This window comes from Leptonotus elevatus, chromosome 13 (assembly GCF_054856555.1).
Source record: "Leptonotus elevatus isolate MCC_2025b chromosome 13, RoL_Lele_1.0, whole genome shotgun sequence".
In the NCBI taxonomy this organism is placed as follows: domain Eukaryota; kingdom Metazoa; phylum Chordata; class Actinopteri; order Syngnathiformes; family Syngnathidae; genus Leptonotus; species Leptonotus elevatus.
In genome coordinates, this window is record NC_141251.1 from 15,307,355 (window position 1) to 15,331,091 (window position 23,737).

At 37.3% G+C, this 23,737-nt stretch overlaps 1 protein-coding gene across 18 annotated transcripts in view; it reads right to left on the bottom strand.

The window, feature by feature from the left end:
• The window catches only part of LOC147163971 (neurexin-1a-like), a 231,865-nt gene that overhangs the window by 185,898 nt on the left and 22,230 nt on the right, over nucleotides 1-23,737 (bottom strand). The gene's annotated exons all lie outside the window — the stretch shown is intronic.

Sequence of the window (23,737 nt, forward strand, 5' to 3'; positions counted from 1 at the left end):
CACTCAACAAGCACAGTGGAGCCCCAGGGCACCCTGCTCTCTGACAGTAATGCATTCTAATCTTGTCAGCCCATTGAGAGCTTCAGCTACATTACAGATAACAGGACCAGAATCAAACACTACTGTCTGTCAACATCTCGGATCAATCAGGGGCTAAGAGTCTGTGGGGCAGCCATGCATGCAATGCTACTTAGCAGGTCAACCGCCATCAAGCCAAGATGAAGATAATTTTGGGACAAGTGAGTCTTCCACAACAATTATTGGAAATGTGTACAAAAATGGAGGGGTGGTGGTGGTGGTGGTGGGGGGGGGGGGGGGTCACATTCTTATATGTAAGGAAGGAATGCAATCAGCGAGCCAGTGAAAGACCAGTATTTCATTCAGAACAAATCAGTTTACTTCAAATTGGGGTGGCGAGAATATGTCATGGTCGGCCAAAGAAGTTGAGTCCACATGCTCAGCGTCACATTAAGAGTTTATCTTTGGAAAATAGATGTATGAGTCCTGCCAGCATTGCCAATTTAGTTAAATGTTAAATGTTACTGTTTTATTGTTTTTAACCATTAACACTCCATTTGTTTTCTCTTAATGTAATGTTTCAGGTAAGTTGTATCTTATCTGTTTCCATTACTTTACATTTCCAGCCATCTAGCACATATGGCAATACATCAGACCATTAAGTAGATTCATTATTCATAAAGAGATTGTTACTTTGCTGGTTCACTTCCCATAATCGTAGTAATATTTTCCCCTGAAATTCATGGGAACAGGAAGTGCACTGAAGGGAGGATAAACATCATAAATATTCAAAAGTCTAACTGGACTAGTGTACATGCAGTTGTTACAAGACAAAACATACTAAATGGTCACATGTGATGGTCTGTTGAATGTGTAATAACAAAATACATTCATAGCTACTTAAACACTTTTACACGAAAGCATCCGTATTGTTCTCATAGACTTAAAAAACTGTAAAATTACTTATCACTATAGTCTGAGTACATAGCTCTTCAACGTGATAGTTTGATGAAAAATATGTCCATTACGGCTGCGAGTCATTTTTTAATTTGGACCGTCAAATTGAATATACAGCTTTTGTATTAGTCTTCGTCTGGCAACAATATAAATACTGTAGTTACTATTGGTGCCGAATAAAATTCGAATTGCAGTATACTGTATAGGAGTTGGTCTAAAAGATAACACATGCTCAATAATACAAAAACACAACGGACATGTTCTTTTTTGCACAAAGAAGCATTTAAGTAAATAAAAGACGATAAAATGGTATTGAAGTGTCTCTGTAGGACAAATATCTTTGCTCAGTCTGACTGCCCTGTTTGTCCATTTAGAAATGTCACCAGCTGTGGGGCTCCCCAGGATGCAGGCTAAAAGGCTTCACTGCAGTTCTTTTCCATTTACTGCTCGAGTTGGCACAGAGATAGTGTTCAGTTTTTTTGTGTACCTGTGGTGGCCAGGAGAGTCAGAGTGCACAGGCATTTATCTTGGCCTCTAACAATACCTGGATATTATCGAACAACCACTCTGGTGACGGCACCCCACAGTGGCTCAACAACCACTCCAAAATAGAGATGAAACATGACATGAATCACAGCAGTCACTGATCTGGATTCAGTGTGTTTTTGAATAAATAAATAAATCATAACCATGAAATAGATATCCATATCATGTGAATGCTGCCCCGGCAAAACCACTATGCCAGAATTTCATATCAGCCAACACCAGCAATACAGGAAAAAGTGCACTTGGGAAAAATAAAATACAATAGGAATCTTTATCTGAGGATGTGGTTCAACTCTTCAATCACATGGTGGGAGACTACAAGTTGCTGTACTCTCTCTGACTATCTGGTGTTTGTTTGCTTTCCTCCCATGTCCCTTCCAAAGAAAGTAAACTACACAACACAATCATGTATATTTAATTGTCTTCTTAGCTGAATAAAATCAAGCAGATGCAGAAACAGCTTAATATAATTGCTCAAGTTCTCTATAGTTATATACTATATGTTTGCGTAGCCACGGGAATTTGTTAGTCACACCTACTGGGAAGGAACTATCAAAACACTCCAAAAGCACTACAAAATTCTAACTTCACATGCGACAGGAATGCACGACCAATTGTTTGTCCAAATAATCAATGTAACAATGTTTCATTTGTATTGAAACTCAGAAAGCAAATTCTATAAACAATGCTAACACCAGATGTGGGTATACTTTTGTCTTCCCGTCGGCCCGTCATTGAAGGATGCTTTTCAGTGAGTACTTTATGAGGCAAAACCTCGTAAAAATATATGGAATGAGAAAGACCGTCTCTACGGACAAACACCTGCTTCAGTCACTTCTCAGTCCGTGTATTTTTTGCGTCATAAATCATTCACCGAAAAAGTGGGCACTTCGCCGAAAAGGTGGGCATCCGTCAATGACAAGTCAACGGAGAGACGTAAGTACCCACTTCTGGCTAACGCCAAAGTTTGTCTCATTAACTGATTATAATTTGATTTTGTGATCTATTGCTATAAAAACATCAACGATTAGAGTCTCTTCTTTCATCAGGAAAAAAAAAGTGTATTTCTATCTATTTCCGTTATACAGCAATTAACATTCGAATATAGCTAAGTTTAATCATTATTCACAAATCTGTTTGGAACACTGGGAAAAAGAGCTTTTTGCAACATGGCCCTGGTTGATCTCTTATATTCTGCTGCCACCTGTTTGCAATTTTTGCAATGACTACCATTGCTTCAACCGTTTTCTGCAGTTGAGAGGCTGCATCAAAGCCTTCTGTATGCTCTAGCATAAAAAGACAAAAAACATATAAATATATCTTGGGGACACTTCAAACATTTAAAATAGTTTTTGGGAGCAAATTAGTAAATTTTATCTTGTTCGGAACACTTAAAGAGTTTGTGAAGTTCAACTCAAACTTGCAGTCAAATTTGTGACGTGTCGAATATCTATTTGAGGTTTTAGTCGGCCAAAAGATGTCCAACAACACCTGAAATCAACTGTGACTTTGCCTTGGAACTGACTAAATTGGCAGTTTTTGTAGGGTAGACTCACTCTTTAATACAGAAACACGTTGTGCTAGCTTCCAATTAACATTGTCTGTGTTGCATAATTTGACTTCCAGCAAGTTACTTGTTAATGTTACGCCAGTTTTAATTATGCCATGATGTAGCAGTAAAACCGATTCTATATGTGCCATAGCCTGTGGCCCGTGGTGTACATGGAAAGGATTTCTCCAGTCTCTAGGTATAAACACCAACATCCCAGTTGATACACTATGTTGCTCATTAGATGAAGCTCCTTAGAGGATCAACTCAAGATGAAATCCACACTGGTGCCTTTGTTACCCCAGGCAAATCACCGGGGAGGGAGGGGCGGTGTTTTGAGGATGTGGGGGGGGGGGGGGCAAGAGGGATCACAGGAAACAAACAGTGCAACCAATCAGGATGCTCTACGGAGCAGAATACTTCTTCTCCTATTTAGCTTACAAAGCTGGAACGTTGTTTTTCCTCAGTGTCCTAGAGTAAGTCATTAGAGGGAAAATCAAAGAGACTAAGAAGTCTCAATTATGTAAAAGCAAAACCATGGTGTTATTGCAATAATTGTAATGATTTTGCTACATATTTATGACATCATCATCATCTGCATTTCAAATGAAAAAACACACATCAATCAATAATCCATGTTTCTCACAACGATAAATCAAAAGTATTTTGACCTTTACATACATTAGTAATCTATGAAACCATGCATGCTGTGAATAACAACTCAAATGTAAAGCAGTTCAACTAGAATTTTGAGAGCATGCTCACATACTCAGACTTAATTACACTGGGTACTGGTAGATGTGGCTCCCAGGGTCACTCTTTATTAAGCTTTCATGAATCTATTCTATATTGAAAGCCCATTGTCCTTGCTCACCACCAGTGGACTGCCAATACAGGAGGGATGCCAGAACGAGACAGAGATTGCTGTTGGGTTTTTAGTAAGAGAAATTCGAGTGATGGACATGAGCACAGTGCGGCTAAAAGTACTTAAATAACAAGGGTGATGAAAAAACGCGTTAGAAAAGCATTGGGAAATGGCACAATTCCCTAGTGGGAGCCAGCAACACTTCACAAGAGATGTGGGTCACAGTGTGTGTCGCGCTCTCATGGACATTGTCGTAAATCAGCACTGTAAACAATGTAAACATATAAATCTGCCATTGACACGCAGCCCGAGGTCACTAGATGGTTTACTGTGCAGGCAGCAACATCACAGTGCTCAACATAGTGTAATTCATCTAATGAATATTATATTAAGATCTGCACACGTTCTGAGGCGCAAGTTGACTTGAAGTTTCACATTATAAATAATGTAAAAAAAAGAAAAAAGAAATACAATATCAAACCCTTCACACTTGCGCTGTGCACGAATGAGTGGTAATTCTGACCGTCGTTCGAGTGGGTGTGGCAAATTAAAACTTGAATCATAATTTGCGGACTCGGATCAGATGGTGTGACGTCACCAGAACAGGCATTTTGTTTACATGGTAAATATTTAGCGTTAGTGCACTTTTGACAGTTTGACAGTTACGGTTTAACAGTTGACGCATCTTAAAACACGTACACATGAAATCATGCTTGATATTCTTTTAGCAAGGCTCTGAAACTCTTCATGGCACCTCCTGCAAACATTTTGCGGTGATTTGACATAAAGCAAACACAAACCTTTTTCTCCCTGGTTGTTAGTTTAAACGCCAACAGAGCAACAAATTGTCAAGCAGTGCAAGACCTTTTGAAATGCTCCGCGATGGTTTAGAAAAAGGAAGCAAAACACGTACATTTCAGAAAAGCCACTGTCGGCATGGATACAGTATGTCTATACATAGAGCCTTTATTTTGAGTGGCTGCTGTGATGAACGGAGAGTCCGGCAATGGTATCTACATTTTTCAATCTCGGATTATAAATGATCATAGCTGCATGTCTGTCATTTGTAACAAACCAATCTGTGTCAAAATCACAGAAAAAAAATTCAAAGAGTTATAATGAACTTATTAGAGCCAAACACATGCTTTGCTCTATAATATAATCAGTTAATATAGTCATAGTCTCCATAGCTAGCTACTGTACCAATTAGCATGCAGGCTAACATATGCAGCATTCACAATTGTTGCCGCGAGGACTCCTAGTTTACGATACCAAAGTATGTAATAATAACCTTAGATTATGTTGTTGGCCACAATGCAAGATTCTACTTCTAAGGTAAGCCATTGGAAACTTTAGCAACTTTTCTGTAGTTAGAACAATGCATCTGCTAAATGTAATAGGTTTTCAAAATAATGAATATCGTGCTGTGTAAAACACTTTGAACACCCTATGGTATAGATAAAGCGCTATATAAGCCTTTTCATTTTACTATTTAGGTCAAATTTGACTTATCTTCCGGGAAATAAAAAATGTTTTTCCTCGAAAATGTGTAATGTTTACTTATGAATCCAACATGAATTCATCGTGACATCGGCACTATTAGCGAATTGGGAGTTTAGGAGCGAGTTCAGCCTCTATTACATACTCTTGAAGACACCTGACAGACAGCAATGGTGTGTTCTGTCATACATGACGGTTGAAGTTTTGTTTGACTTCTGTGAAAAATAATCCAAGATAATCATGATTGAACTCCAAGTTGTGCTATTTTGGGGTGTTCTACTCCTACTGTATTATAATTAACTGTAATATTCTTATCTTAAATGACACATGGGTTGTGGGTGTTCTCAGGATTCTGGACGTCTGTCCTATAATTTATTGATGCAAGCTTGACCTCCTGATACCATGTTAAGGTTTTATTAGTCAATGATATTGATTACTCGCAATGACTCACAACCAAACAAGCCCACGGAGCTGATTTTGTTTTCTCTATAAGCTTGCATAATGATGTGGATATCTATCTATTTATCTGCCTTGTTTGCCCATTTAAATTACTTCTACTGTATTTGTAGGTAAACCAGATTCTAAATGAGTGAGACATAAGATTTAAAATATGTTTTAAATGTAATGTTCGCCATTAAAAAACATCAGCTTTAATTAGCAGCAGAACTAATATATGTTTTGAACTATTCTGTAAATGTCCACCTGCTGAAAGCAATCTCATGCACACATAAAAATAATAATTTGCTCAGATAATCTCTTTATCACACTTCCTTTATGTAATTTCTCCCAGATTGAACCTTTGCAAACACATTTGCACACCTTACAACACAACTTCTCTCTCACGCGCCATAGGAATGATTTATTTAAACATGTTCTCTCAGGAGAAAGAGCTGTTACTCTTTTCCTCTATCAGAGAATGCAATCTCACCACAATATGGCCGTGGCAATTCGTCTTTATTTAAGTCCCCATTTGCTTTCGCAAGTCACTGCTGTGTGGGGCGTTCTCCCTTAGTCTGCCAAAAGTGTCCTTTAGCTTCCTCGCTAGCTCGTTTGTCATGTTTGACACTTTAAGCAAGATTTAGCGTGGTAAAATATGTACATTTTAATACTAATGCCTCCCAATGGCTTCATTAGATTTGCAGTTTTCTCACATCAGCAAACATACAGCACTTGCAGCATACACAGAAAACAAAGTATATTATGCTAATTAAATATTATTGTTTATGCAATATTTTCAAATTAAAAGCAATCACATTAGTCACTGTGCTTATGCTTATATGCTACTATGGCTGGACTCTTTGTGTACTTAACGCAATGTACTTTAATTTGTTATGCCTCAATTTTGAAAATGTAATTTAAGTAGCAGATTTTTCCCCACCCCTTTTAGTCAGTCCAAGGAAATTAGTTTTTACAGCCATTAGGGGAAGTTGCTTCCTGTGCTCACTTGCTGACAATGTACTTTGCGCTATTATATCAATCCACTTGAGTAGACTCGTCTTGCGTGGGTGTGGTTCTGTTCCTAGTGCAGACTGACCCGCCGCAGAAGACTGGCCATCTCGAGACTGGAGGCACTACATCGCAGGACTAATTGCAGAACAGCAAGTTGCCAAGCAACTGCACCAATTGGTGCCTTGCGGGTCTTGGGGTGGGGGTTGAGCAGTACTAGTAATCTTTGATGGATCTTTATGTGACCTCAGTCATCCTTAAAGTATCTCTGTGCCATGTTTGACTCGACATCGGGAGCATGAATCTGAGTAGCAGCACAATATGCAAATTTAGGCCCAGGGGTAGCACTAACACGATATTTATTTTTTAGTAATCTTATTTATTACATCTCCATTTACGAGATTATTTTGTTTAAATTTAAGAATTTTTAAAAGTATTGAAATTACCACAGAATTGTAACCGACTAAATGTCTTTCATAGTAGATTAACAACACAAAGAATGTGTTAGATGAAGATATTTTTTCCACAATGTCTAATTAGCACATATCAATATAGACTTATTCACCTGTAGCATTACATCTTCAGCTTTTAAAAAATATTATTTGCCAACAGGATACAAAAGTCAAATGATTAAGAATAAAAAATAATGCATATGTTTAGGCTTATACGTTCTTACTCTCAAATATTAATGAAGCAAAATAATAAGCGGCCATTTATTTTATTTTTTTTACAAATCGGCGCTGCTATGTGAAAAACACTTACCGGTATATTTCCCACTGCCCCCCTTGCTTTTCCCCCTTCTTTTTTTTTGCATTCAGTTTAATCTCTAAAACATAAAAATAAAAAAATAAAAAAGAAGACAAATATGGACATGTGTTTTTCACATAGCAGCGACAAAATACAGTATTTACCATGTATTTATACGAACATAAAATTGGGAATATACTGTCCGTATCCAAATAAAATAGCTCTGTGGAAAATTGTCATATATTTTCAACATGTTTCACAGTTTTCACGAATATTTATAACGTGACTCTATCCTCAGTAGGGATGAATAAGTGGCTGGAGGGTGCCAACTGTTTTTATGATGGCACTTTTTATTGCAGCGCTTTTACTGCTGTTTTTACTCAACAGGAGTGAATCCACTCTTTTAATTACATTATGAATCAAGAATGCTCATAGCAACTGACCCAAATGTGACTCCGTGATGCACATTTTTAGTCAAGTAATAATGTATGAATTATTAGCCTTATCTGTTATGGTAATTTTCTTTTTTCATACCAGGGTGTTGAAAAGGTGCAATTGCAATGATGATTTGGGATGATTTATTAAATCTAATCAATACATTATTGAAGCTAAATTCATACAATGATAATGGTCTCAACAAAATGAAATTGAAACTTGTATTTATTGTTGCATGTGAATTTTTTCACAATGAGTAGTCTTTGAGAAAAGCAGACTATTAGATTTCAAGCAATTGTAATTAAATTCATTTACCTGAGCTGGTGCCTACAATTTCTAGTGATTTGTAAAAGATCTGGACACCTTGATAAAAGGACATGGAACCTCATTTATCAACCACGCACAGGGACACAAGTGTGCATAGTTAAAAGTGTAAGAATATACCCATACAGAGTATGTGAATTACCATTTTGGACTTGTGTGAAATAATATGGGAATTCAATCAAAATTCATACCATACGTGCACACAATCCAAGTGGTAGAACAACAAAACTAAAATAGAACAGCACCAATGCATAAAGAGCCTGTCCCAAACCCCAACGCCGCTGCCATTCCAACAATAAAGAGGTTCACGTAGAGATTTCTGGTAAGTCTACCTTTTAACTGTCTTTGAAAAGTGAGAACTGGGAACATAACCTCATTCAATATGTTAAAGTTTATTTATCTAACATCTGTGAGCCGCATGCACGAAACTGCAGGTACTTACTGATATGCAGTAGGATATTTGTGATGTTTGTCAGTTGATCCTTTATTTCATGTATGGGTTTGTTATATTGTGTTGATTTTGCCTCTTTCAGTCATATAATACACAATTTATTCTAATAAATACATTTGTCGGAGTAGACTGTGGCTGTGTTTTCTTCCGTGCCCCACCTAAATTAATTCCAGGATGATGTTTCTCTGAAGGTGCATTAACATGTTTGACTTCTTGCCCAAGACTAAAAAAATGGTAAGCACTTACAGCAAAGCTGACGATGCAATTTCCATCACTATTCTCAAACACGTAGCTGAAATGCTCCCATACTGCTGACCTAAATGTGCTTGGTGTGTCCGCAATTCCAGGGATTTAAATTCACGCAAAAATATTTGCTTTATTTGGATTGGAGGCACAAACCTGTGAGGTTTAAAGGTGACAAAAGCGTATTGCAGTTTTTTGTTTCAATATTGTAATCAATTAAAGCTTGGTACAAATAGAACGTCAGGAACATGTTTGATAATATTCTCGTTCATCCAAATCTTTATAATCTTAAGGCACCACAGTTTACATGCTCAAAGGCTAGTTAAGAAATCACTAGTCTGCAGGGATAGTGAAGTGAAGAAAGTTAAGGAATCGAGTATTTTATCCTCTACAGGAGAGAACCACCCCACCAAAGAATAGTACCACTTTATGGGGATGCAACATGACAGTTATTACGAATGAGTGGGGAGGGGCCTCTCCTATTTAATGACAATCGCATGGAGTGTCTGAAAGGAGGAAGTAGTATGAAAGAGCAAAACATCACAACGATTGTGTGATGTGCAAGATGTTTTTTAACTTTATAGACCCAGATTTCAATCTGCTTTGTGGGTACTCCTTAGAATTCCTCAAAAATCTGAAGTGAAACAATTAGCTCGGAGGACATCTGTAGCATGGCAGGGAGGTCATCCCAATGTATGCGCAGGTGTGTCGATGCCGGAAATCAGTGATCTACTTTGTAGGGGTCATTTACAGAGATAGAGAATCCAAGTCCAGAAAGTAGAAACTCTGCCACAGTTTGGTAAAACAGTTTGTGTACCTTCTTGTTGAGGAGAAACACCTGTGGCTAAAGCCAAAATGTGGCAGAGTTTTTACTTTAGGACTTGGATTTCTCATCCCTGGTAATCTGTGTGTGATATGGACTGCAATTGCACCATGTCCAGCATGAAATTGTGGACAATGTAAATGTTTTTCAAACTAATCGATCGACATTTAAATGCATCAAATGTGTGATGACCAGTTGGGGGGCCATCTGTGGCCCCGCCCTTTGGTGGCGTATGCCATCTGGCCACCATGCCAAAGAGTCAGGCTCTTGTGCGTATCAGATCCAAATCGAGGTTGAGGGTACTGATCCTCATAGTTCAGCTACAAACTCCATCAGAGGTGTCATTATTAGCCATTCACGACGTGACCAGTTAGAAAGATAGAATCAATAAAATAAAATCCAGTTCCTCTTTTATAGGAAGTTCACAAACCTAAAATCAAAGTCTTTAAGGTTTCTGGCAAAGCTATTGACATTACAAACCAGCATGGCTGAGGAATGGACAGTAGATGATCTCCTCTGTTGATCTTCCATATTATTCCTTTAATTATATGGTAGCTCCCTTTTCCCCAAAGTCTCAGTTCCCTGTGTCCCGACCTCCTTCAGAAACACTGCGGTCCTTGCGGTCCTCATGCCCAGTGATTAATAACACCTCCTTGCTCAGTTTTTCCTGCCAAACAGAGCAGTGCTTTCCTGTCATCCTGACACAAATTAATTCCCCTTATTTATCTTCAGGCGCCAAGGCGGACATAGGTAGAATAACTGTTTAGGGGGGGAAAGGACAAAGAATTATAGATGGTGTGTTCTTGATGACAGGGCCATTTGTTTCTCAAATAAGAATCTAGATAAAGTTCATAACAATCATTTTTATACACATACTCTGCTGGCTCTTTTGTCCTCAAACTACAGTCTAAGGCAGAAATGGGAAACCGGTGGACCTTGGGTACTCTTGATCATTGCGGCCTGAAAATTGGTAGGAATCGGTTCCAACTCGCACGGAGATGGATAAGCTTAACTGCAGCCACCCATGAGCAGAAAACAAGAATAATAATAATAAATAAATGTGTGTATCAGCTGTTGGTCAGGCAGGTCGCTGTGATATTTGTCATATATAATTTTGCTTTTCATTAAAAACATTTTTTAACAAATTAAACATTTGTGGTCATCACCACCAACAAGTGCACCCATCCCCGAAGTAAAGGTCTTAATTCATTACAACATTAAGAAAAATAAAATTGAAATCAAAGGTTAACCACAGTTAGTTAGTACTTGAGTTTCCTTAAGTAGTTTTTTTTCACTAAATACCTCAGAGGACTACTTTATACTTTTACTAAAGTAATATTCTAAAGTAAGAGTTCTCTTACTCGAGTACAATTTGTGGCTGGTCTTCCTACCACTGGTTAAAAGCTCAACAGTATATCTCATTTTAATCAGCTTCATTAAGAGAGCTCTTGTCAAGGGAGGCCTTGCTACACCAATAATAAAGATGCTATAAAAAATTTGAGGGGACTCGCAAATACAAAAAGTTTCCAATCTCTGGTGAGAATGTAACACTCTACTTTCTCTAACAGCACATTACACAATCTTTATCCACTCTATTAAAGCACAGAGCAAGTACGTTCAAATTGTTTTACCGGCCCACCAACCATATGGATGAACCTTAAGACATACAGAACACCTGGGCAAAATACGGAGCGCACTTTTGGCCCATCCACTGTCTCTGAGCGGTCAGTCATTAAGTGATTTTGATATCAAATACTGTCACAAAAGAACAGGCACTCATCTAAGTATGCATATTCAATATTCAAGGAATAAGGAAATTTGTTTTAGGTTTTTAAGGTACCGTATTATAATTTCCAGAGGTGTGGACTCGAGTCATGTGACTTGGACTCGAGTCAGACTCGAGTCATGAATTTGACGACTTTCGACTCGACTTGACAAAATGTTAAAAAACTTGCAACTTGACTTGGACTTTACCAACAATGACTTATGACTTCACTCGGACTTGAGCCCTTAAAGTAAATTAAATAGCTAATTTAGGACGCGAAGTAACCGCAAGTTAATTACACCGTCATTGCACGATACGGTATAAATCTCCGGCGTTCGTGGCTAGTAGCTAACTGTTAGCCTTAGCATCAGGTGCCTGGCTACCAACAGTAGTTTGACAACTGTTGCTTGGCTCGCTTGCTTTTCTTATTGTGGACCTATGCTACTTTGTAATCCACTCTCCTTGTTTAAACGAAGGGAATGTGCCTTAAATGGCACTTTGATGTATTTTTCATTACTAAATATAAATAAATATAATTTTGCCTTCATTTATAAAACACTAGCTAAAAAAAAACATTCAAAATGTCCAATATCACCATTTGGATTTTAGGAACCCAACTTCAAGTGCATTACAAATGCAACGTAAGGCAGGATACTTTGTTATTTTATACATGGACCATGTATAAAATAATGATGTGTTTTGCCTTATATTGCCTTCCTAAATCCCAAACGGCCATATTAGACATTTTGAGTTTATATTTATTTGTTATTTATTTAATGGGCACAAGAATTGTATCAAATAAATTAAGACAAAGTTCTGTTTATCTGATTTCATTTATTTATTTATTTTATTTTTTAAACGATCCGATCCGTGACTTTTGTAATCCGTTGCACCACTAGATGTTTGGGCACAAAAACTATGAGGTGGTCAACAAAAAATTAATTGCAGTATATACATCTGAAGTTTCACAAATAACGGTAAGTAAGCTAATGTCAGTTGTTTATCTGCAATTTATTGTTGCTAGCTGCATAGTTAATGAGACTGTAAACTCACTGATAATGCATTGCAAACACGGCAATCTGTTGCTTCACTCTGGGTTCACTCCCTAAATCCCTGACTCCTACTTTGATGGTTACCTGAAGTAATATAATCTATGATGTTAAAATGACTCGAAAGGACTTGAAATCCAAAGTGTAGGACTTGTGAATCGCTTGAGACATGTCAGTCTTGACTTGGGACTTGACTCGGGACTTGAGGGCAAAGACTTGAGACATACTTGTAACTTGCAAAACAATTACTTACTCCCACCTCTGATAGTTTCCTCATTTTCAGTTTTCGTGTTTGGCCAAGAATTTTAGTTAGGTATCCACAATTTACAATATATCAAACTCAATGAAAACTGTATTCACTTCCCAATTTTTCAATATAACTGTACATCTTGTAAGCCAATGCGTGCTATGGACTCAACAGCCTTAACTGTGTATCTATAGGTCCCATTGTGGCTGGAGCATCAGTACAGTACAGTATATCCTCATTCAAATGGAAGCAGCTCCACCTCCACTGACAGTGAGAAATGGATTTAATAGCCAGAGAACAGCTTGTCAGCAGTCTAAAAAACACAACGTTAGGAGACTTTGTGCACTCATCCCCTGTACCCCCAGGGATCTGTATTGGGAGAGATATTATAAAGATTGGAAAATACCTGTCTCAACACCGCATTCTGATCCCCCCCCACCCACTGGAAGGTATTTTGTTCTTTGCCTATTCATTGTGACACATGCGGTACCACATAAGAGTTACATACTGTGTATTGTGTAATGGAATGTTGCATAATAAATGAAACATAGTATTTGATTTGATCTGTTGAGATCACAGGCCGTTTTTCCCAGCCAACATTTTGCGTTGGTTGCTCAGTCCCAAGTTGAAGAAAAGGATGGTTAGTTACGTCTGACCAGATATTTTGCATGAATGCTGACATATTCTGTCGGATTCTGGTCTGATGCAAAACCGAAATGCTTTCAAAAATTTAAATGGACGACTAGATGCTGGTTAAGAAGGCAAACAACAGAGACATTGCATTTATTCCACGGTAGAGTCTGTTTGAATTATAGAGGATGACATTGTAAGAATCTGATTGGTTGCTTTGCAAGTTAGATGAAATGTTGTAATAGCAGAATTTGTCTTTAATACTTTTGTATTATTATTTAATGAAATTGCTGGTGAGCCTATAAGTGTGATCCATATACTATTAAATTAAATAACAGCAGCCCATATATAAGGAATGGGTTGGGCGAGCACTGAAACAGGTATCATTATCGGGCCAATACCCGGACTTATTTCAAGGTATCAATAGACGTGACGGCGGTCAATACCAGAAGTCGAAATTAGAATAATAGAAAATTGCTGTTAAGGAAATGTCATGCAATTTTAAGGAAAATGCTATATTTGGATGTCTTTAAAATTATCTGACATTGCATTTTTGTGGAAATGTTATGCATCTAAAGTACTAGTGGTATTAGTACTTGGTATCGGTATCTGTGACTACTCGAGTTGAATACTAGTACTTGCATTGGTCTAAAAAATTGGTATCAAACATCCCTAGTATTATTTGTATCACTAACATTTCCAATGTCTATACACACTATTCTAAATGTAGAAACAATTTTGCAACAAGTTTACATAACATGTTGCTTTGACAGTGAGTTTGAATAATTTAGAATGAATTTCCATAGTGACCAATACATACCCTAAATTCTAACACATTTTCTGCTTACACACATATGAAGAATGAGTTTCAGAAACTAACTAATTGCCTGACTGACTGATACAGTTTTATTATTTGCTTCATGTGTTATACTGCACTTTTATACAACAGCTTTATTTCAAACTACAATGATGCAATGGAAGCTAGGTTGGTCTGAGGCTCTCAGCCATAATTGTGCAGAGTCCTGTCTGCCTGTTGTCTCTCCAGGGGAACAGCAGGCAGCTCAGTGTTGTTATATTTCACACTTAATGATGTGCAAGGCATCCTCGCCTCTTATCTGCGCCACTATTTTAGTCACTGACACACTCTCTAAATTACATTTTAACAGCAAAATTCAAGTTCCTAGACTAGCTCATGTAATCGTTATCTTTCAGAAAGCCTTTTGTTAATTAAGAAGAAATGTCACTTTTATTCAGTGTTACTATTTTTCTGTCATTTAATTATAGTAATTATTTGGAGACTTTGAAAAACATAAACTTTGTCACAAAAACAGGTTTAAGCTCCATTTGTTATTATGTAGCAGTGGAGAAGTTTAGTGCTTGATTTTTCTCAACAGAAAGCAGTTTCTTTTAATAGCAAATGTTTTGTTTTTTGGTCAGGTTACATGGCAACACAAATACTATATTATTTGAGTGGGTGGAACTAAATGATGTAAGAGATTCCTTTATCTAGGAAAACATTCTCATGCACACTTTGTCATGTTGTCTGATGAGATCTATTTAAATGAACGAATAAAAATATTGAATTTAAAATGTTCAAGTACATTGAGCACAAAAGCACCGGTAAAATCTTTAAATGCAACCATATGGTTCTGGATTTTGCACATCTTTGCACGAAAGCTCCACAGCATTACTCAAATGAAACACTACATTCACATCTAATGATGCAAACTCAAAATAAAAAGAGCATGTAAGTGATTCAACCGTGCAAGTACTGACATTTCAGTAATTAGTCTTAGCTTAATGACAGCAGACTTTAGTTAATTCATGATAGTGATAAAGGTTACATGTGATGCTCCAAAATGTGTCCTGAAATAATAAATCCTAATAAAAAGTATGTGATTTAGGACTACCCTACAGAAAAAATAAAATAAAATAGAGTCTGCTTTGGTTCACTGGACTACTGCTATTTCCTGGAAGCCTCACTGTGCTTGCATGTTGACAGTAACATGAACGTTTTGACAGCTCCCCGGTGACCTTCACCAGAGCGCAGGGAACAGCGAGTTACGGCCCCAGCAGTGTCATTTGAAAGAAATATATTTACAGTTCACAATATTAGGCGCCCACTGGAATCAGCAAGCTTATCAAACACTGGATACGAACGGATCTTCTATTGTTTAATACCCAAACAGCTTCTGACAAAGGCTTACGTTCTCAGACAACTTAAATATGATTTGATTAGAACATCTGGACAGAGTTTGCAATGGCAAACAGTAATCAAAAGTAAATCCTCAGTAAGGCTCACTTCACACCGACAAATATTGCAATGGCTAGAGCGTATGATGCACAATAGGTATCTTTCCAAAACTGAACTGTACAGACGTCATGAAATTGAAAGGTCTCCAAACAGGGGTGTCCAAACATTTTCCTCTGAAGGCTTCATACAGCAAAATAGAAGGATAAGTGGGCTCCTTTGAAATTCTTCACTTTTAATTCATAAAACATGGGAAAACCACTTTACCAAGCAATTCCATACTGTTTATAAGCTATAGTCAATGCTATATAACAGCTTTCTGTTAAAGGTGATAAGGCAAAATGGCCCAGCCTTTTAACTCACTAGATCCGGCCCTGGATTATGTTGATCTCCACTATTAAAACCAAAACAAGAGAAAATTGTAGTAAGCCAACATTTTTTTAGGATCATTGTCAAGTGGAGCAGAAAATGAGGGAGAAAAATGTGTTGCTATTTTAGTTGTCTAGAGCATCTTTACACACCATTAGCATAGTAGCAAAACTGCCCAAGTCAGTTTTTAACTTACTGGTACAATGTCAATTAAAAAACAACAACAACGTGAGTGCTAAAAAATATTTTCTTTATATCTGTGTAGATTCTCATCCAGGTCATGATAATTCGCAAAGATTGAATCATGGCAACCTCACTCTAGTTTTTTGTTGAATTTGTTGTGTATGTTTTTTTTTTTATTAATTGTTTTCCAAAAACTGGAAACAGTGACTTGGGCAATTATGTCCGTTAGGTCGATTATATCGGGTAAGCATGTTTAGAAAAGCTCTATAAGCCAAGTTTTAGTAGAAGTTCTAATTATAGACTTGTAGTAATTTAGAAATGGGGATATGTTTGTTGCAACTCTCCCACTTTTTCAACAACCCACACTTTTAATTTTTAGGCCCCCACCCCCCTTTTAAGAAAAAAATTAAACAGTGATGTGGGCCACGATGAATGTTACGCAGTGTACTAGCCACTAAAAAATGGAGGGCGGGCTGCAAATGCCCCACAGGCCATAGTTTGGACACCAGTGGTTTAATCCATGATTTTGGTACAAAGAAAAGTAAATAATCACATGAAAGTAGTTGGCTGTGAGGTGATCTTTATTTGTATCACTGGTTCATAGACTCTAATGTGCAAACTTCACATGTTGAAATCATTTTTATTTACTGCATGTTGCAATGACTGCCAATAGATCTTAAATATGTTTTCTTTTTGTGTGCTTATGAGTGATTCTTATTCATACTGCAATGTAGTTATTAGGTCATTGAGCTCTTTCAATCATCCTGTGCTTTATTTTTTCCCTTAATGTTGTTTTCTTTTATTGCTTATTCACCTTTTTTATTATGTTAATCACATACAATTGTCTTATTGTCCTAATGCTATAAAAAATAAAAATAAAAGACTAGCCACTGCCTATAATAGTTTTCATATAATTGCACATACTCAGGTTTTTATTTTGTATTGTTTTGTTTTACGCCTGAGCTCTTAAAAACTGCCAGAACTACGCTTCTTTTGTGCAGCAGACCGAAATCAATATTGAAAGAGCTGAACCTCCTTTAACAACAATGCAAAGCAGCAGCCTTGCTGGCACTTTCATGTTGTGTTGCACCGCGGTGGATCTCATCCAGAAAGCGAAACTGCTCTGCTCGGAGAAACTCATTGATACAACAGCAGTGGACCAAGTGGGGTCATGTAATCTCCCACTGTCTTTCCCTGGCTCAGTCTCAAAGGATGTGGGGGCAGTGCACAGGTGATGTGAATCCAGGAAAAAGAGAGGGAGGCAGGGAGGGAAAGGGAAATGCAGGAAATGCAGGAAATGAGATGGCTAGATGAATAACACAGGCAGATGAATTTATTTTGCAGGCTGAGTGAAGAACATTCTTTTGGCAGAAATCGGCAGAAAAATGGTGCTGCCAAACTGAAGAGCACAGTGTCACATTTAAACCAAATAGGACATTGCAATTCAGACTATAAAATTACAGAATGTGTCAGGAAATATTCTTGCGCAATTGACAATGTCAGGCACCTCACGGTGGCATGAATGTAAAGATATCAAATCTGTATAATGGGACTTTATAGAACATTAAAACCAAACATCTGGGTATTATGTTCTAGCTATCTAATCTAATCTAGTACAATTTGATTGTGAAAATACAATTTTAGATCTCATGCATTCAAGGAATTTTAATGTTCAATAATAGAATTGAAAAATGTCCAATGAAATGTTTCTTCCTATATGGAAAATAAATCCAAGCAGAGAGAGAGATGTACAGACAGCATATTTTATATATCCAAAAGGGGATACAAGGCCTCCTTTTTAAATAGTGTTTTTGTCCCTTAGGACATGCTGGTCTTGAGTGTAATGACTCTTGGTGCACACCTCCCGAGACAAATTGCCACTGACCCCCATGGATTTTCCAGGGCACACTCAATTCGAAATGGACTATTCAATTTCCCACAGGGAGCCCTGCCACTTCCTCACCATGCACCATGAAAATGAAGCCACTCTCGGCTTTGCCTGGTCACAATATTGCACCAAAAGTCAACCTATATTCCTAATACTCTGTTTATTAATGGATAACATTAATCATTGGTGGATTATATCTCTCAATGATAATCTCAACAATTCTCAAGTAGGCACAAAGTGTGTAGACTTCGGCTTCCAGCAGTAAAAAAGCAGATACTAAACTGACTTGCTGTAAGAAGCTTCTAGCACGTGAATGTACGGCACTTAAAGGCGCGTAAGTCACAGGTTGATGTTGCCCATACAGCCATGATAACCTCAATTATTTATTTTATAATACTGCGGCAGTGATTGATTGCGTCTCGATGATCGTGTTAATTATCTTATGTAGAAAAGCATGTAAGGACAATATGTAACTCCATGGCATGCCCTGGGGTTATTTCATTCACAGGATCATATTACACGACACTGACTGTTTCTAAATAATCTTGTGACAAGTGACAAGAATGATGTCAGGAATTTGTGATTATGTGCTGAGAAAAAGAACTGTGAAGCAATAGCAACTCATTGCATCCCACATGTTGTCCCACTTGGGTTGTTATCTCAATCGCCATAACCACAAATGGCCATAATAGCCTAAAAGTAAATTGTGCAAAATCTTTCATTTTTGGTTGATAAGAGAGAATGGATAAATATAGCCAGGCTTATAATTATTCACATCCTAACCGAAATTTGGATTAAGCAAATTCTGATCTACATTTCTATTATTTTCTTAGATTGGTTACATAAAGTTTCATATCCAAAATTATTTAAATCCTTCATCAAAATGTTAATGTTGTAACTCAGTGGAGGTAAAAAAAAAGGAACAGACTATGTTGTAAAAATTATATGAGTGGCACTTGCCAAGGTGAATCCCAACATTCCTTAACTTCTCCGTTATTGATTTGCACTTGTTATCCACTGAGTTATTATTTATTTTATTTTTTTAAGTGAAATTCAAGAGCTGTTGTTTCTGTCCTTTGAACACAGTGAGTTTGTGCGCGACTGACGCATTGCTCATTTGGTGCACTGACATATGTACCTACCTATGTTTTAAATTTGTAAAAAATAATAATAATAATTACAAAACCTCACACTTTATGATCCAAACAATAAGTGTTTGATGAATGCACGTATGAAAATTGTGGGGTTGAATAGCTCTAACTAATGATGATGCTAATGAGTGTAAATAACACAACATTTTAAAATGTAATAATAATAATTAGGGATGAGCGAGTACCGATACTAGGTAGAAGATAGAATATAGATAGAAGGCCTTATTTCAAGGTATCGGCAGTCGCGACGGCGTCTGGTACCGTTTTCCAATCAGGAAATAGAAATGAATAATTAATAGAATTAGGTATCCGTCTGAAAAACTGTGGTATCAAACATCCCTAATAATAATAATAATGATAATAATAATAACACATCCATAAAATATACTCTATAGTCAATCCAATGTTATTCTCTTCGCAACTGTTGCATACTGTATGTCTTCAACATGACAGACGAAGATGAATGCACTATTACAGATGGTGGCTCTTTGAAGCCAGCTAAATCCCATAAATCAACCAACAAAGCACCAGCACAAACATGTATTGTGGGCATACTGACAGCACGAATGTGACTGTATTGCCTTTACAGTAAATCATCACAGTAGTGGAAAGTGTTGAATTATTCCGTTCTGCCTGCTAAAATGGCCGGAATGTACTCTAACTAAAACCAACATGCAAGTAATACATTTGAGCGTCTTAAGAAGAGATAGAGGACTTTTAGTGGAACAGGAAGTGGCTTCCTCATCCGAAAATTCATCCTCTTCTATTGGCAGGCCGAGAAATACAGTTTTTCATCACTGCAGTCTCAGAGAGGCATCGACCAACGGTATTGATCTCAAGTAGATTCTCCACTCTGCTTGGGAGCCAGATGAGCCTTGTCGACATTGATCCCCTCCTTCCCTTTATTTGGCATTTTCTTTCACTCTTTCTTCAGATTGAAAGAATTATATGTCTGTCATCTTTTATTGTAAGTATCACTAAGGAGACACTGCTCTGGTAATAAAAGATGGTGTGAAGCAGTACACAGTGGTGTGAATGAAGGCGGGCTATAAAGGCATGTTGCCAGAATAATGACAATATTGACAAGACAAATATGGCTAGCGAGTGTCCTGTAGTTTGAAGACCTATGAAGTGGAATGTACCCAACAATTGCTCACAAAAAACAACAACTACAAAAACTGAAGTTGCATGAAACTCCTGTTTGACACTGTTTGAACACAGCAACTCAATGAGGATTCATTCTGTGTGTAGTGTTTTTTCATTGCTTTCGTTTCATCTCAGTCCAGATGCATTATTTTATTCATGTTGTTAACATTTTGGAGTCACTATGTTGAAACTGTTCCATAGTGTTATTCTCTGACTACTTGCGTTAACTAGAATTGTTTTCTTGACTACAGTTCAATACATGAATTGTAACCTACTCCAGTCTTGTGTTGCTATTATCATTGCTATTCTTTATTGTCTACATACTGTATGCTGGTAGAATGTGAAGCTAAATATAAATTTAACAAACGTAATCCCCTCTTGCTCCTCATTAAATGGGCAATGTGTCATAGTTTTTCCCCACTAGTGTGTTATCACTATTACTAGAATTTGAGTTCTCCTGTAACGTTCACATGCAACATCTCCAAAAAAAAAAAAAAAAAGAAAGAAAAGTCAGAGCATCCACTTTTAGTCTCAGGTGTTATTAAATGTGAATGTAAAAGGGAGGCTGGTCTTGATTTAAATAATACAATCAATTGTTCAATGTATTATTTATTTAAAAAGAAGAAGTGAATATGTGCTTATTACCTACTACTAAAACAGAGAAAGTGTAATCCTTTGAGATGATCAATGAAGCTGAAAGAATTTTGCTGTCAGTCTCCCAGGTTTCATGTGCAGCTACAAAGGCAACATCTGTTGTTGATTCAATGTGTTCTGATACCTGTCACAAAGAGATAGCCGACACGTCCACAAAAGTTATACTTAGACGTGCTGCTCCAATGTTGTCGAAAAACAGCTTGTGCTGGCCCAAATGCTACACTTTGTTGGAGCCATTATAACTGGATAAGGACAATAATATTGCCATTTTTGATTAATGGTTCAGGACACTATTAGGAAATTTGTTTTGCTCGACCATGGGGAAACTTAATGATCTATTAATCAACTCTTAAACTATAAAATGAGGTTAACGAAAAGTGAGCATTTTTCTTTTAATGTTCTGAATTCTTAAATAACAGAAACATCAATAATAATAATGATAATAATAATAGAAGAAGAAGAATTGACTTAATGTCCTCGTCTGACTTGGATTACATGATGAAACAATTAGAAGATACGTAGCTCCAACGCTAGAGCAATTTGACAGTTTCCAGTTTATGAGAATCTAAAAGATTAAACTGCTTGATGAAAGTCTCCATATGTTCAACCAACATATTTGAGCTAATTGCTGGATAATGAATGAGGATTTAATGCACCCTTTCTGGCTTGTGTGCACAAACTGGGATTTAAGCATTAACGATCCATTTAATTTGTCATGTGTAAACATTAAGAAAATAATCTGCTGTCCTACTTCATGGCAATCATGGGAGGGGGACATGAATTTGCTTAAAAAGTAGACTAATTTCGAAAGAGTCCACTACCTACAAGCTTGTATGTACAGGCTGCAGTTTAGCTTAAGCCGCACATGGTTGTTTATTGTGATGACGGGAATTAAATACCGAGGATTTGTGTACAAGCACTATTATCCTTTCCCTACTGTTGTACATGGTTAGATGTGGCGAAAGAAAGGGTTTTAGGAATCCAGTGCACCAGCTATAGGCTGTGCACGCAAACTACCTCATTCTGAAAAGATCAAACCCAAGCAGAAATTAAACCCACTAAGTGGTTAATAGACCACAGGTGGACATTAAGAACCAACCACGTCTGGAGTATTTGTGCATCCTATTTTCAGGATTAATACCCCTATCCACCGTCGCTCCTCCTGTTTTTTTCCAAATGAGGATACTGTTTAAGTGTGGGACTGCACATTACATAACTGGACTGCGCAGGTTTACACCACAGGGGGGCAACTAGCCGAAGCCTGTATTAGAGGTTTGTGCCGCATCAGCACTGTCTTCTTCCTGTGGCTTCCCTTCTGTCAATTCCAAAGCTGTTTTTTGTTTGGTGCATACATAACTTCCGTTAACAAATGTCACATGTCACGTATGTACAAAGTGGGATTCTGGTGCTACAATATTAATACATGTAATGGCCATTTGACGGCTTATTGCTCTTAAAAGGTCACATGGCGGACATCATCAATCATCATCAGTGATAAACAGGAAAACTCAAATGCGAAAAGCCACATAATTGGGTTCATAAGCAGTTCAGCATCAATATTTGATACAAAATGAGTTGTTTCAATGTTGCTCATCAAGGAAAATGCATAAGTAGTTCTCAATTACAACTCATAAATATGAGCTCTAAATTCCTTTTACTATATGGAAATAATTTGTTTCTGCAGTATAATTCTTATAAAGTGCTAACTCAAAATGTTTATTAAAAAAAAATTATAATAATTTTAGGAGAAATATACTTCTCATCAAAGTGACTTTTGTCGCCATTAAAGTTAACAGAGTGTTTTATTGTTTCAGCGTATTAATGAGTGGTCAACTTCAGATGTTACTTTTACTCAGAACATTGTCTATCGCACAATGATCAAGGTTTTATGAGGCTACAGTTTGAATAAACTGAATTTAATGCACAGCAAATTCTGAACTACCTTCACCTGGGTTCGATCGAACCGTTCAGAGAGTCAGTCTCAGGCATTCGGTGGAGGTCATATGATTCATGAAGATATGCCCTGCTTGGCCATCATTGACTGCAGGTGATCACGCTAGGTTGCTTATCTGTGCTGCAGGGTCTTTGGTGACCCAGTAGTCGACTCGTGGCTGTTCTTATGGTACATCGTGTAATTTTATTATTGTTATACTCTCATACTATGTCGAGTAAAAAAAGAAAGTGGTCAGACAAATATGTGCGATATGATTTCACATGCATAACGGAATGTATGGTGTTCCACTCGGCTAAATTCTGGGGACTCTGCTGTTTTCATTGTATCTGCTGCCCTTGGGTTCCATCTTAAGAAAACAGCCGTGGTTGACTATATGATTTGCAATGCCAAGTTGAGCAGTTCGAATCCAGCACAGCTTGCTCTCTAGGAAAACTAAAGGAACACTTCCTTAAGCAGCATGGATTAGTGGAATAGACGGATTTGATGAAAATTCTACTCTCCCTGTTCATTTTGTTCACCAGTAAACCCTATACCTATTATGTCTTA